Here is a 17,359-nt window from a genome sequence, read left to right as displayed (position 1 = left end):
TATGAGTTACTATTTTAGATTTTGCACATAAGTAAGATCATGTGGTATTTGTGGAAACACATTTCAGTCAATGTTATGAAAGTGTAATAAATGCACTCACTTTAGTTTTAAATGGGCACGTTTTAATTGTACAGTTCAGGGAGTTTTGACAAGCGTATCCAGCCTTTTTACCGATACTGCTATGAAGATAGAGATTTGCATTCCCCAGACTGTTCCCTTATGTTCACAGCCACTTACAGCTACTTACTAGATGTGCCACGGTTTATTCATTCATTCCATTTTTGCCGGGCATTTGGGTTGTTTCTAGCTTTCGGCTATTGTGAATACAGCTTGTATGAACATGTCTGCATTTGTTTTTTGAGGACCTATGTTTTCATTTCTCTTGGATAAATACACAGGAGTTAAGTAAGAGGGTAATGTGGCAAAGTATTTTTAAGTTGTTCAGAAACACCTCGGCTTTTGCAAAGTGGTTGTAGGACCTTGCGAGTCCGCCAGCGGTGCATGAGAGTTCTAGTTTCACGTTCTTACAGTCTTGAAACTGTCCATCTTTTATTGTAACCATCCTGATCAGAGTGTAGTGCTGTTTTATTTGTAATATAGTTTGTATTTACCTTATACCTAATTATATCAAATATCTTCTCATTTTTTCTTTCAGCACTTACATATATGCTTTTGTGAACTGTTTGTTCAAATCTTTTCCTCTGCCCTTTTATCAGGTTATTTTTCTTCTAAATATTGACTTACAAGACTTATTTATATATCTGGAAACCAGTCCATATATATTCTTTTTATTTTCTTAATGGTTTCTTTCAAATATAGAAGTTTCAGTTTTGACAAGACTAAGTTTTTCCATTTTTTCTTAATGGAATAAAGGTATTATGTCCATTCAAGGAAATTTTGCTTACCCCAAAGTTATGAAGAATTTCTCTTATTTTCTTCTAGAGATACTGACCTTGCATTGTGCGGCCTTGCTAATAAGCCTCAATTATAGTTCTAAGAGTTTATTTTTTATTTTTAGGACTTTCTTCATACCTGATCATCTCACATAGGAATAATTTCCATGCTTTTAATTTCTTTTTATTGCCCCATTAATCTGGCCAGAATGCTCAGAAAAGTGTTCAGCAGGAGTGGTCAGCATTCTCTGCCTGTTCCAACTGTCAGGGCCTGTGGGCTTTCCCAATTAGCAATCGTGATATTAGTTAGAGGCTTTTCAGAGATGCCATTGATCAGGTTGATGAAGGAAATTCCGTTCCATTCCCTATTTTATTTTTCATCATGAATGAGATTGAATTTTGTCCTGTCTTGAGATGATCATGTTTTATATATTTTATGGTGCGTTGATTGATACATAGACATTAAACCAACTTTGTATAAAATGACCTATAATATAAATTGTATGTCATCACTATTCACAATTTCTGTATATCACTGAGGTTTAGATGCTGACATTTTTTAAGGGTTTTTGTGTCTATATTCATGAGAAACTTTGGCCTGTATTTTTCTTGCAAATATATGTACAATTGTAATGAATTGCAAACATTCTCTCTTCCTGCTTTTTCTAAATGGCTTATGTAAAATTTATACAGTTTTTCCTTCAAGTGTTTAATTCCTTATTGAAAAACTCCACCTTGACGCTTGTCTAGTTTTGGTTTTCAGGGGAAGATTGCGTGTGTGTGTGTAATGTGTGTGTGTGTGTGTGTGTGTGTGTGTGTGTGTGTGCGTGTGTGCACATGTGCCTTTGATTTATTATGGCTCTTTGGAAACAGAATTTTTTATAATGTAATATTTCAAATGTCTAAAAATGTAGAAGATGGTGTTATAAACAAGTACGTGCCTATCACCAATTCCAGACAAGTTTCATATTCCAGCACTGCTTCATACCCTAACGTTTTAATAGGGCACAGCCAGAGCCTCCCGTGAAGGCCTCAGCAAATCCATTGTCTTCCCTTTTGGCATATATGTGTCCGTTGGTTTTTTAACACCAATTCAGGATTTTATACTTCTAATTCATCTTGAAGCAACCAATAGCAAATATTATTGGTTTGTGTGATAATAAATAAATGGTGTTTTACCTTGGAATTCCTGCTGTGGTGCAGTAGGTTCAGAATCCAGTTGCAGTGGCTTTGGTTGATGTGGAGGCATGGGTTCTATCCTGGCCAGGTGTGTTAAAGGATCTGGCATTGCCTCAGCTGGAATACATCTGGGATTATCATCCGACTAACAGATGATATGGTGCAGTGGGTTCAGAATCACAGCTGTGGCTTGAATTCAGGCCCTGGCTCAGGAACTTCCATATGCCATGGGTGCAGCCATTAAAAAAAAAATGGTACCAATGTGCTTTTTGGGGCTCAACCTTGACGTACAATTACCTACACATCAGTTGAAATTATACAGTCAAATGACTTGAACATGTATACACCTTTGAAACTATCACTACAATCAAGAAAAGCATCTCTGCCATAGTTCTGAATTTTGCTTATGCCTTTTTGTAATCAACCCTACTTCAGCATCCATTCCCAAGCAAATTCTGATATGTTTTGTGTTAATATATACTTGCATGCATTTTTATAATTTTCTATAAATGTAGTCATGCAATATATAATCTTTGAATTCTTTCATTCAGCATAATGATTTTGAGATTCATCAGTATTATTGAATGTGTTAATAGTTTGCTCCTCTTTATTGCTGTGTAGTGTTCCATTGTATGGATATACCACATTTTGTTTATCCATTCTCCTGATGATGGACATTTGGGTTGTTTCCAGTTTTAGGCCATTACAAATAAAGCTGCTATGAACATTCCCGTACAAGTCTTTGTGTGGACATATGTTTTCATTTCTTCTGGAAAATACCTATGCTTGCGATTGCTGGGTCATATGGTAAGTGTATTTAACTTTATTTTTTAAAAAAGCCAAATTATTTCTAATGTGGCTATACAATTTTCATGTTCTACCGGCAACGTTGTGGAGTTCCAGTTGTTCCAAATAATTTCCGAAGCATGAGAAATAGTCACTCTTTTAAATGTTGGCCATTCCAATTATGTATGTGTAGTGGTATCTCATTGTGTTTTTTATTTTAACTTTCCTTTTTAAAAGATATTTTCAAATTCCTATTGGATATTGGTATTCTTTTGTACAGTATTTGTTCAAAGCTCTTTCCATTTTTAAATTGGGTTGTTTTGTTGAGTTGTAAGAATTCTTAGTTTACATGGATAAAAGTTCTTTTCTGTGCTGTGAATATATTCTCTCAGACTATGGCTTTCATTTTTGTTTAAAAAAAAAGTTGAAGAAGTCCAATTTATTAATTTTTTTATTCTGCAGTTCATATGTTTTTGTGTTCTAATAAACTTTTTCCTACCCTAAGGTCACAAAGATTTTCTACTCTGCTTTTTGTTTAGCGCTTTGGGTTTGTGCATTTAAGTCTATAATAGGTATTAAGTTAAATTTTCTATCTGATGTGAGGTAAGGGTCAGTAGTCATCCTTTACAATGCAGATATCCAGGGCAGTAGTCATTTCTTATAACACAGATAGCCAAACCTGAAGACCCAGCACCATTTGTTGAAGACTTTTCTTTTCCCATTAAATTTCCCTTGTTACCTCTGTCAGAAATTCAGCTATTTATTCATGGGGGTTTAATTCTGCTCTGTTCATCTTTATGTTAACATTTCACCAGTACAAAAGGGTCAATTAATGTAGCTTTATAATAACTACTGTATTACATTGAAAATTTGCTTTGCTTTTTCAGTTTGAATTACGTATAAATTTTAGAATTATCATGTCAAGCTATACAAAGAAGCCTACTGCAACTTGAGTAGATTGCATTGATTCTAGAGACAAAATTGATGATAATTGTCATCCTAAACATACTGTCTTCCAAACAGTGAATATGGTGATTTCATTGTGTAAATCCTTTTATATTTGTTTCAAGGATGTTTTGTAATTTTTATTGTGTATATCTAGCAAATATTTTCTTATATTTATTCATATTACTTTTTTTCCTCTCCTGTGAATTTACTTGTTTTAATTATTTAATTTTCCAGTTAGTGTATAGGAATACAGTTGATTTTTAGGTATTAACTTAGATTCTGTGTCTCTGTTTAATTCAGTGATTATATCTGATAATCGTTCTATAGTTCTGTATTTTTATGAGTATGCATATCATCTACGAATAACATTTTTACTTCTTCATCGGATATATGTGCCTTTTTTCCTTTTACTTTATTGCAATAACTAGGTTCTCCAGTATGATGTTGAATAGAAATAAAAGTAGGCATTTTTATCCTGACCTCAATATTAGATATAAATAACTTTTTCAACATTAAATATAATATTAGCACTAGCACTGTTTTAGGTACTTGTCAATTTGAAGTAGATCCCTACTATTCTCAGTTTGCTGAAGTCTTGATCATGAATAGTTGGTGAATTTTACCTCATTCTTTATCTGAACTTTTAAAAAATAAACAGAAGATTTTTTTATTTTATTATATTAGTGTAGAAATTTGTATTGATTGATTTTCTAATATTGAACCAACCTTGTATTCCTGAGATAAACCCTACTTGATCATGATCTTTTATCCTTTTTATTTATTGTTTGACTTAATTTGTTAACATTCATACCTTTTTCAAGGAGAGTATTCATTTGTATTTTTTATAGTGTCTTTGTCATGTTTATGAAATACAGTTACACTGGCATCCTAAAATGAATTTGGCATTCTCCCCTCCAACTTTATTTTCCAAAAGAGTTTATGTAAAATTGGTGTTATTCTGTCTCTTACTATTTGATGGAATTAATCAGGAAAGTGATCTTTTTTGTTGATCCACGTGTTTATTATTCCACTAAAACACTGTCTTTATTACTGTAGCTGTTGACTTTTAAGTTCACAAAGTCGTTTGAACTATTCCAGCTCATTTATTTTTCCATATAACATTTGAATCAACTTGCTTTGTATGTACCAACAAAAATGGAAGTATACTTGCGGAATTTTCGTAACAGTGGTATTAGACATATAGATCAGTTTAGAATTTAGGTTTGCATTTCCTTTGCAGTGCTGAATCTTCCAAATTGTGAACATAGTGTATCTGTCACTTATTTAGGTTATCTTTGATTTCTGTGATCAGTAGTTTATAGTTATCGTACAAATCTTAAAGATGTTTGTTATATTCATATCTAATGATTTCCTTTTGAGGAGAGCTAAGTTGTATTGTAGTTTTAATTTTGGAGTCCAATTGTTTATTGCTAGTATTTAGAAATATTGTTTTTGTTTTTCGACTTCACTTCCTGATACATTGCTAAACTCAATATTTTAGGAGACTTTGTGAGTTCTTGGGATTTTTTTTTTGTCATTGATTTTACTTTTTTCCAATAAAAGCTGCATCTATCAATTTATTGATCTATAATTTCTCCTAAGCAGTGCTTTAAATTCATTCCATTAATTTTAATGTCACATTTCCTTGTTGTTAAATTAAAACTATTTTGGGTATTTGTTTTTCTACATATCTTACTGTTCTTGACACTTAATTTAATTAGTATGTAGTTAGAGAATATTTAAACTCATTAAATTGGTTTATAGTCTGTTATACGGCCTGTGTTGACTGAAGTTAATGAAGAATATGGGTATTTTGCAGTTGTTGGATGTAGTGTTCTGAAAATATAAGCAGATCAAGTCGTTAATAGTTTAAGATCTAGTTATTTCCTGACAGTGGAATTGTTCTTTAACCCTTAGCGATTATTTTTAGGCACCTACAGATTTCAGTATTTTTGTCTTTCTGATGAATTGCCCCTTTTATAATTATGAAATGTCTGTCTTCACCTAATTACCCTTTTCTTTGAATTTTATTTTATATTAGTGTAGCAGTTCCAGCATTCTTATCTTCACTGTCTTTTTTTGCCATGTGCCTTTAGCTGATCTGTATATCTACTGTAGGTTGCTTATAGTTGACTTTTTTTAAGTCTAGTTTGTCAATATTTGCCTGCCAATTAAAATGTTTACATCATTGTATTATTTATTTTCTGTTTGCCTCCTGTGGTTTTTGATCCGCAACCTTTTAAAAAATACATTGTTTGAATATTTTAAGTATTATAGTTTAAATTATTCAATGGTAAGTTAGCTGTATTTAATTCATTCAATTTCCTTTTTGACTGTACTTTTTTGTATGTTTTTGGTAAACAGTATGCAGACTTACAATTTCATTGTCTACTTTAGTTCATATTGCACTAATTCACTAATTCAAAACGTAGAAACTTTACAATCCTCAGGAGCCCTTTATCTGGCTACCTCTTCTCAAAATTGCTCTTTATGTCATAATCGTATTTCCTGCATGTAGGTGCACTGAAAATTCCTCCAAGATCTATTATAATTTTTATTTTAAGATTCTTACATATTTTAAATAACTTAAGGGAGAAAATAGTCTTTCAAATTTATCCAGATGTTTTCCATTGCTGATACTCTTTCATTCCTGAATATCCAAGTTTTCCTCTTCCTTACATATTATGTCATCTGAAAGAATTTACTCTTTCGGAAATTCTTGTAGAGCAGATATGCTGGTGGCAAGTTCTCTTACCTGTTTTCTATCTGAAGACAACTCTTCTGTATCTATAAATGTCTGTTCTTTATTTCTTGATGGATATTTTCTCTAAGTATAGAATTCTGAGTTGAAATATTTTTTCAGCCTTTAAAACTGTTGTGCACTGCATTCTGACCAGCATGGCTGTGGTTGGAAATCCACAGTTATTTAAGTTGTTGTTTCCTTGTACATAATTTGCCACTTTTGTCCAGCTGCTCTCCACACGTATATCTTGTCAACATTTTGAATGTGATGTTTTTAGACATGACTTTCTTTGAATTTATCCTGTTTAGGGTTCTCTGGGAGACTTGAATCTGTAAATTTATGTAGTCTGCCAAATGCTGTAGTATCATTTTTATATATTGATAGGTCTTCTATTGCCCATCTCTAGTTGCCGTATTCATCTTTTCGTATTGACAATAATACCCATAGGTTATACCAACTGATATAATACAGATGCCCGAGGCTTTGTTTCTTTCCACCTCTGATTGTTTTACAAGTTTTTTAAAATATCCATTCTTCAGTTTATTTCATTTATTGATATATCTTAGCATGTTGTCTGATAGTTCAAACATTCATCCTGAAGTTACTTTTTTTTTTTCTCTTGTTAGTAATAGGTCAAATTTTCCTGGATTTTTGGATATTGACTTAATTTTTGTTGTACCTTATGACTATGAATGGCATGTTATATATTCTCTGAATTCTGTTATAATGATCTGGAAAAGGTTGAATTTTATCCTAGCAGGAAATCCAATGCAAATCCAGTTTGGTTCTCAAAGGCTATGCTAGTTTGGGTTCTTTTCCCTGCATGCATCTTCAGGAGTTAGGATGCAGCTCGTATGGTTTCCATTCTCAGGTTAGTTCTCTAAGCCTTTGTATGTTGGCTTGTATACTGCACTACACTGTATGTGGCGTACACGGGATATACAGGTTTTGCTGAGTGTTGTGAAGGCTCATACTCAGGATTAAGGGAACTCTTTCTTAGCATCAGTTGCCTCATGAGTTGCCCTCCCACTGTGGGCTCCCTCGGCTTTACCCCCTGAGTCCGTTGGTCAGAAGGATGGCACGTGTTTTCTCAGAGCTCTGTCTACCTGCACAGCGCTGCTCTGTAAATCAGTGAACCCCAGTGCTGAGGCTGAGAGAGAAACTAAAACAAATGAGATACTTGCCTCTGGGTGAGTTGCTTCTTTTGACTACCCTTGTGAGTTCATCTCATTTCCTTTGCTTTTTAGAGACACCAGATAGTTAATCAATCTTCAGTTCTTGTTTTTAGGCATAACCAGTGGGTTGAATGGGCATGGGGTGATTTGACCACCTCAGCAGAACCGTAGCTCCCTGTGGGAAGAATTTTAATTAAAATTGTTAATTGACAGAATGCTTTTCAGGTTTTCGGAGTCCATTTTTATAATTTGTACATGCAAGGTGTCTGTCCATTTTCATAAATGGTTAAACTTATTCCGCAAATTTATCACAGCATTGTCTTATTTTAACAGTCATTGAATCTGTAGTGATCTTTCTTCATTCATTCTCGATGCTATTACTCATTTGTCTTGACTAATTGGTTTTTGGTTTTACAAGCTCTAGCTAGAGGGCTGTCCATTTTATTAGTCCCTTCAAACAGCCAGGTTTGAGGTTATTGGAGTTTTCACTTACCTGATTTTTATTTAATATCTCTTATTACTTTAACATTTCCTTATAATTTTTGCTTTATTCCTCATCTGAAACTTAATATGCTCTTCTTTCTTTAGTTTCTTAAGAGAGCAGCATAGCACATTGATATTATATCTTTCGCGCTCTTCTGTTTTTTATTTTTTTAGGACCACACCCACGGCAAATGGAGGTTCCCAGGCTCAGGGTCTAATCAGAGCTACAGCTGACAGCCTATGACACAGCCACAGCAATGGCAGATCTGAGCTGCATCTGTGACCTGCACCACAGCTCACAGCAACGCTGGATCCTTAACCCACTGTGCGAGGCCAGGGATCGAACCCACAACCTTATGGTTCCTAGTCAGATTCGTTTCTGCTGCATCATGACAAGAACTCCTTTCTCTTTTCTTGTATAAGTATTTAAAGCAATACATTTCTCCATACCATTATTTTACCTGCATCCCACTAATTTTATTTAGTTTTCAATCAGTACAAAATATTTTCCAGTTCCCTTGTCCCAGGGCTCATTTAGTGGTATTTGGTTTGATTCTCATATACCAAACAGATCAGTATCAATAACAGTTTATATTGTTGATTTCCAACTAATTTTTTTCCGTTTTACCCTGTAATACTTTAAATCCTTTCGTTGTTTTGAGAAGTGTTTTAGGGCTAGGGATATGTTGATGAATGTTCCATGTTCTCTTGAATAATAATTTATTCTGACATTTAGGTAGAAGTTAAGTCTTCTATATCCCTATTGTTCTAGTTTCCACTCGTTAAGTGAATTGGCAAGTGTGAAATGTTGACGCTGCCAGCTGTAATTGTCGATTGGACTATTTATTTTCTTTGGAGTATTTTGAAACCTAGTAATTAAGTAAACAGGCATATTTAGAATTGCTGTTTTTTTCTTGATGACTTGACTCTCCATCATTACGTACTACTTCTTTACTCCTGATGATATCCTTTGCTTAGACGTCTACTTTGTTAGATATCAATGTAATCACTTACGATTAGTGCCTATATCTTGTGCCAGTCAAAGACAGACCCTATTGATATTCCTTCTTAGCCATTTGATGAAGTTGTTGATAATGTCTTTTGATGCACAAAATTTTTTAATTTTAACGAAGTTCACTTTATCTATTTTTTCTTTTGTTGCCATATCTAAGTATTTATTGCCCATACCCGGAGTCATGAAGATTTAGCCCTATATTTTCTTTCTTTTTTTTAGGGCTGCACCTGCCGCATATGGAGGTTCCCAGGCTAGGGGTCGAATCAGAGCTGTAGCTGCCAGCCTACACCACAGCCACAGCAACACAGGATTCAAGCCTCACCTGTGACCTACACTACAGCTTAGGGCAATGCCAGATCCTTAACCCACTGAGCGAGCCCAGGGATTGAACCTGCAACCTCGTGGTTACTAGTCAGATTTGTTTCTGCTGTGACACAAGGGGAACTCTTAGCCCTACGTTTTCTTCAAGGAATTATTAGGCATTATATATAAATATTGTATGTTTAGGTTATAGTTAATATTTGAATATAGTAGGAATAAGGGATCCAGCTTCATTTTTCTGCTTGTGTAAATACAATTTTCCCAGCAACATTTGTTGCTATTATTTTCACATTGTATGGACTTGGCACCCTTAGCGGTAATCAGCTGGTGATAAATAAATAGGTTTATTTCTATTCCATCACTCTCTAGGTCTGTTTTGACTAATGGAGCTTTGTAGTACATTTTGAAATTGGGAGGCATGAGTCCTCCAGCTTTGTTCTTCTTTTTCAAGATTGTGCTTTGGCTATTTTGGCCACTTGGCAATTTAATGCAAATTGAGGATTGGCTGTTCATTTTCTTTCTTAAAAAAAAAAAGCTGTTGGAATTTTCATAGGGATTGCATTGAAGCTCTAGATTGCTTTGGTTAATATTGACGTCTTAATATTAAGTCTTCCTGCCAGGAACACAGGATGACTTTCTATTTATTTAGGTCTACTGTTATTTCTCTCAGCAATGTTTTATAGTTTTTAGTTTATGAGTCTTTCACCTCCTATTTTCTAGTTGGATTTTCATTGTTTGAGTATTCCCCTCCTTATGTGTTTTCTTTCTTCCTCCCTGCCTGCCTGCCTTCCTTCCTTCGATTTTCAGGGCTGCACCTGCAGCAAATTGAGGTTCCCAGAGCTGCAGCTGCCAGCCTGTGCCACAGCCACAGCAATGCAGGATCCAAGCTGTGTCTGTGACCTACACCGATCTTGGATCCCACGTTGCTGGATCCAGTACCAGATTCTTAACCCACTCAGCCAGGCCAGGGATTGAACCTGCATCCTCACGGATACTAGTCGGGTTTGTAACCTGCTGAGCCATGAAGGAACTCCCTTTCCTCTTTTTCATACCTAGTAATCTTTGGGTGGGTTGTGATTTTACCTTATTTGGTGCTGCATGTCTTTGTATTCCTTTGAATTGTGTGGGGTTTTTTTTTTTCCAGATGCAGTTAATACATCATTAGAAACAATTTGATCACTTCATGTCTTGCTTTTCTGATTTAATAGGCGGTTGTGGTTCAGTATTCTGTCTAAAGCTGATCATTTTCTACCCTCTTCCTAAGTGCTCTTCGAGTGCCTTGAACATGAACTTGTCATTCTGGTTATTGGGAACAGATACTGCCTGACACCCTTTCCTCTCGTGTTCGCAAAGCTGATGATCCTTCCCCCATATTTAGACAGCGTCCTCAGACACACGTGCTCGTTCCTCTTGTGTATTCAAGCAGCGTGTTCTTCTGACGTCCGGTTCCCTGTCTCTGCGGTTACCTCCTTCCCGGTTCACAGGCATTGATGGTCTTTCTGGACTTTGAACTTCAGGGACGTTGCTGAGCTTCAGCTCAGTTCTGTGTGCCACGAGTTGGAAGCCCACTGAAGGCAGTAAGCTCCAGCAATTGTAGGGCTCGTGGATTTTGTCTCCTGTCTGTCCCTTGGGATCACTGTCCCTCCTGCTTTGACGTCCAATTTCTTGAAAACCATTTTCCATGTATTTATGTGGCTGTTATTATGTTTTGGTTGTTTCAGGCAAAATGGTAAATTATTCCCTTTATTCTTTCTGGTCATCGTTCTCTTCAAGTGGAGGAATGTCCTTCAGCCTTGCTTGTAGCGAGGGTTACTGTTCTACAGTGTCTCTAAATTTTATTACCATTTTTTTTTTTACCTTTCAGGGTTTTTTTTTAAAAATAAACTTTATTTTCAGAGAATTTTTGGATTGAAATTGAAATTGAATGGAAAATTGCAAAATTGCAATTGAATGGAAGGTACCGAGATTTCCCATAGGTCCCCTGGCCCCACCCATGCTTCCATTCCACCATCAGCAGCATCCTCCACAGAGTGGTGCAGTTGTTATGTTGACGAACCTGCAGTGAGTGAAACATCACCGCCCGAAGTCCGTGGTTTGCATTAGGGTTCACTGCTGGCGTTGTACGTGCTGTGGTCTTTGGACAAAGTACAATGTTTACAACTAGAGTATCACACAGCGTCGCTTCGCTGTGCTGAAAGTTCTCTGCTCTCCACCTGTTCATCCTTTGTCCCCTCACTACTTATCTTTTACTGTGTCCCTCGTTTTGCCTGTTCCTGAATGTTATGTAGTTGGAATCATGAGTATATGGCCTTTTCAGATTGACTTCCTTCACTTAGTAGTATGCATTTATGTCTCCGTGTCTTTATAATTTATCTCTTTTCATCACTGACTAATATTCCACTATTTTCTAGCAGTTATTGTTTCTAATGAGAAGTGAGCAGCTACTCATCATTCTTCCCTCCCCTCCCCCACATTTAATGTGTCATTTTTTTTTCTCTATAGCATTTAGATTATCCTTATTTTAGGCTTGAAGCAGTTTGACTTTGTTGTGCATAGGGATAGAGTTTCTGTACATTTTATGGCGTTTTTTTGCTTTTTAGGGCTGCACCTGTGGCATATGGAAGTTCCTAAGTTAGGATTGAATCGGAGCTACAGCTGCCAGCCTACACCACAGCCACAGCAACTGGGGATCTGAGCTGTGTCTGTGACCTTCACCACAGCTCACGGCAATGCCAGATCCTTAACGCACTGAGTGAGGCCAGGGATCGAACCAGCATCCTCATGGTTCATTAACCACTGAGCCATGAAAGGAACTCCTGCTGAGTTTTTTTGATCTATTCATTTATGTTTTTTATTTGATTCAAGGATTTGGGGTCATTTATGTCATTTATTGTTGTCTGCATTATTCTCTCTGCCCTCCCTTTTTGATTATCAATTACACACGTTATACCAATTTATATTGGCCCATGGGTCAAAGGAAGCTCAAGTCAATTTTTAATTAAATTTAAATTCATGTAACATAAAACCATTTCAAAGAGTACAACTGAGTGGCATTTAGTACACAATATTTTGCAACTACCACTCTGTCTAATTCCCAAATATTTTAATCACCTCAAAAATAAATTGTGCTTACAATGGTTACTTCCTGTTTTTTCTACCTTCAGCCCCTGGCAACTCCTAGTCTGCTTTCTGTCTCTATTCTGGATATTTCATGTAAGTGAAAAGATACAATATGTATCATTTTTGTCTGGCTTCTTTCACTTAGTATAATGTTTTCAAGATTCACCCACACTGTACCATGTATTAGTATATCATTCTTTTTATGGTTGAATGATATTGCATTGTTTGTTTATACTTAATTTTTTTTTACTATTCATCTATTTGGGGACATTTGGGTTGTTTACACATTTTGCCTATTTCGAATACCACTTCTGTGAATATTCATGAAGAAGTATCTGCTTGCGTACCCATTTTCAAGTCTTTTGGTTATAGACGAAGTGTGGAATTGCTGGATGATATGGCAACTCTCTAACTTTTTGAGTAAGAGTCAGACTGTTTAGCAGAGTGCCTATACAGTTTTAAAGTCCAACTGAAGATACAAGGGTATCTGTTTCTCCTCAACCACACCACCCTTTGAAAAAACTTACAGATACTCTTGTATGTGAAGTGGTATATCCCAGAATTGACTCGCATTTCCCAGAATTCAATTGACCTTGAGCATCTTTTCCTATACCTGGTCACCACTTGTAGATCTTCTTTGAAAAAATGTCTAGGCAAGTCCTCTACTGATCTTTTATTTTATCTTTATTTTTATTTTCTTGTCTTTTTAGGGCCGCACTGGTGGCACATGGAAGTACCCAGGCTAGGGGTTGAATCGGAGCTGCAGAAGCTGACCTACACCACAGCCACAGCACTGCGGGATCCCAGCCACATCTGTGACCTACACCACAGTTCACTGCAATGCTTGACCCTTAACCCACTGAGCGAGGCCAGGGATCAAACCCACCTCCTCATGGATATACTGGTCAGGTTCATCACTGCTGAACCATGATGAGAACTCCAAGATAACTTTTTATAAAACAATATGAGTTAGGGGTTCGATTGTATTCTTTGGTGTATCTCTATCTAGTTGTCCCAACACCTTTCCCTGAAGAAACTATTCTTTCCACCTTGCGTGATCTTGTCATCCTTGTTGAAAAGAGCTTGGCCGTTTATGTAGGAGGTTATTGCTGGACTCTCACTTCCATTCCCTTAGTGTTTCTTCTCTCCTTAGCTAGTACTCCACTGTTTTGATTATTGTAGCTTTGTAGAGAGTTTTGAAATTGAGAAGTGTGAGTGTTCTACCTTTTTTCATTTTTTCAAAACTATGTTGTATATTTGAGGACCCTTTCAATTCCATGTGAATTTGAGGATCAACTTTCCATTTCTTCAAGACAAAGTGGTGGAATTTTGCATCAGAATGCATTGAATCTGTAGATCACTTTGCACTGTATTGTTATCTTAACAATATTAAGTTTTTAAGACATAGGCTGTCTTTCCACTTATATCTTTTATTTCTTACAGAAGTATTTTATCATTTTAATTGTACAGTGTTCAATCCCCTTGGTTAACTTTACATCTATATTGTTTGTGGATTATAATGTAAATATAATTGTTTTTCTGATTTCCTCTTGGGATTTTTCACTGTGAATGTATAGACATAACTGATTTTTCTCTGTTGATCTTGTATCCTGTAATTTTACCAAAAATTATTTTATGACCTCTAGTAGTGTGTGTGTGTGTGTGTGTGTGTGTGTGTGTGTGTGTGTGTGTGTGTACTCTGAGGTTCCTCTCTCTCTCACAGTGCATATGTGTATACATACACATAATCAAGTCATCTACAATTAGTTTACTGTCATAATTCAGGTGCTTTTATTCTGTTTCTTTCCTAATTACTCTCTGTAGAAATTCCCCTAGGACATTGTTGCCTTGGGGGAAAGCTTTTAATATTTCACTATTGAAGATGATGTTAGCATTGAGTTTTTCATAAAAGCCCTTTTTCAAATTGAATTTTTTTCCTACTTTGTTTCTTGTTTTTTGAGTATTTTATGATGAAAATTTGGGGTTTTGTCAAATGGCTTTTTTTTTGCATCAACTGAGATGATCATATAGTTTTTTCCCTTCTATTTATATGGTATATTACACTGTTTGGTTCTTATATGTTTAGGCACCTTTTTGTTCCTGGGTTAAATCCTGCTTTATTATGGAGAATACTGCTTTAATATAGTGCTATAAGTGGTTAGTAGTAGTTTGTTGAGGATTTTTGCATCTGCATTCAAAAGAGATATTGATATTTATTTCCCTGTCTTTATTTGGCTTTGTTGTCAGAAATTTCTGTCAATTTCATCTATACAGCTAAGTGACCCAGTCATAAACACACACACACATGCATTCTTTTCCTCAGATTATCCTCCTCATATTCCGTGACAAGTGAGTAGATATGGTTCCCTGCACTATACAGAAGGACCTCATTGCTTATCCATTCTAAATGTAATAGTTTGCATCTACTAACCCCAAACTCCCAGTCCATCCCGCTCCCTCCCTGTCCTATCTGGCAATCACAAGTCTATTCCCTACACCCATGAATTTGTTTCTATTCTTTAGATAGGATCATTTGTGCCCTATTTTAGATTCCACATATAAGTGATATCATATGGTATTTGTATTTCTCTTTCTGACGTACTTCACTTATTATGAGAATCTCTGGTTCCATCTGTGTTGCCTCAAATAGCATTATTTTGTTCTTTTTTATGGCTGAGTAGTATTCCATTGTGTATATGTACCACATCTTCTTAATCCATTCATCTGTAAATGGACATTTAGGTTGTTTCCATGTCTTGGCTATTGTAAATAGTGCTGCATTGAACATAGGGTTGCATGTCTTTTTCAATGGAAGTTTTGTCCAGATATATGCCTAGGAGTGGGATCACTGGATCATATGGTAGTTCTTGGGTTTTTTGTTCCTTTTTTTTTTTTTTTTTTTTTTTTTGCTTTTTAGAGCCATGCCTACAGCATATGGAAGTTGGTAGGCTAGGGGTCTACTTGGAGCTGTAGCTGCCGGCTTATGCCACAGGCACAGCAACATAGGATCCAAGCTTTGTCTGCTACCTACACCATAGTTCATGGCAACCTCAGATCCTTAACCCACTGAATGAAGCCAAGGTTAGAACCTGATCCTTATGGATACTAATAGGGTTCATTTCTGCTGAGCCACAATGGGAACTCCTGGTAGTTCTGTATTTAGTTTTCTGAGGCACCTCCATTGTTTTTCATAGTGGTTGTACCAATTTACATTCCACCAGCAGTGTAGGAGGGTTCTCTCTTCTCCACACCCTCTTCAGCACTTGGTATTTGTAGGCTTATTAAAAGTGGCCATTCTGAACAGTGTGAGGTGGTACCTCATTGTATTTTTGATTTGTATTTCTCTAATAATTAGTGATGTTGAACATTTTTTTCATGTGCCTGTTGGCCATCTGTGTCTTCTGTGGAGAAATGTCTATTTAGGTCTTCTGCCCATTTTTTGATTAGGTTGTTCGTTTTATTGCTGTTGAGTTGTAGGAGTTGTTTGTATATTTTGGAGATTAAGCCCTTGTTGGTTGCATTGTTTGCAACTATTTTCTCACATTCTGTAGATTATCTTTTTTTTTTATGGTTTCCTTTGCTGTGCAAAGTTTGATTAGGTCCCATTGGTTTATTTTTGTTTTTATTTCTATTGCTTCGAGAGACTGACCTAAGAAAACATTTTTACAGTTGATGTCAGAGAATGTTTTGCCTATGTTCTCTTCTAGGAGTTCTTTTGTGTCTTGTCTTATGTTTAAGTCTTTAAGCCATTTTGAGTTTATTTTTATGCGTGGTGTGAGGGTGTGTTCTAGTTTCATTGATTTACATGCAGCTGTCCTATTTTCCCAGCACCACTTGTTGAAGAGACTCTTTTCCCCATTTTATATTCATTTCCTTTGTTGAAGATTAGTTGACCGTAGGTGTCTGGGTTTATTTCTGAGTTCTCTATTCTGTTCTGTATACTGATCTGTATGTCTGTTTCTGTACCAGTACCAAACTGCCTTGATTACTCTAGCTTTGTAACATAGTCTGAAGTCTGGGAGAGTCATGCCTTCTGCTTGTCCCCACTCAGGATTACTTTGGCAATTTTGCATCATTTATGGTTCCATATAAGGTTTTGGATTATTTGTTCTAGTTCTGTGAAAAACGTCATGGCTAATTTGATAGGGATTGCATTAAATCTGGAGATTGCTTTGGGTAGTATGACCATTTTAATGATATTAATTCTTTCAATCCAGGCCCATGGAATATCTTTACATTTCTTTGAATCCTCTTTAATTTCCTTGATTAATATTTTGTAGTTCTAAGTGTATAAGTCTTTCACCTCCTTGGTCATGTTTATTCCTAAGTATCTTATATTTTTGGTGCGATTTTAAAATGTATTTTTAAATATTTCTTTTCTAATATTTCACTATTGGCATCCAATTTCTGAATGTTAATTCTTAGGTCCTGCTGCCTTGCCTAATTTATTGATCAGTTTGAGTAGTGTGTGGAGTCCTTATGGCTTTCTATGTATAGCATCATGTCGTCTGCATACAGTGACAATTTTCTTCTCCTCTTCCAGTTTTGATATCTTTCCGACCCCACCCCCTTTTTTGGTCTAATTGCTGTGGCTGGGACTTCCAATACTATGTTGCATAAGAGTGGTGAGAGTGACCCTTGTCTCTTTCCAGATTTTAGTGGGAAGGTTTTCAGCTTTTCTCCCTCGAGTATTATA

General features: G+C 35.9%; 1 protein-coding gene across 2 annotated transcripts in view; it reads left to right on the top strand.

Annotated features, from left to right (window-relative positions):
• Positions 1–17,359, top strand: part of ZPBP (zona pellucida binding protein) — an 81,723-nt gene that overhangs the window by 55,900 nt on the left and 8,464 nt on the right. Inside the window, exon 8 of one of the 2 annotated variants that reach the window (XR_014814386.1) lies at positions 2,766–2,879. The gene's annotated coding sequence lies outside the window, so the exon portion shown is untranslated. 2 annotated transcript variants of the gene reach the window in all.

Source organism: Sus scrofa, chromosome 9, assembly GCF_054392235.1.
Source record: "Sus scrofa isolate SSC_HxYL_T2T_F1_AM1 chromosome 9, Sscrofa_HxYL_maternal_Yorkshire_Landrace_v2.0, whole genome shotgun sequence".
Lineage (NCBI taxonomy): Eukaryota > Metazoa > Chordata > Mammalia > Artiodactyla > Suidae > Sus > Sus scrofa.
Note: the sequence above shows the minus strand (reverse complement) of the source record. Positions and strands in the feature narration are given on the sequence as shown.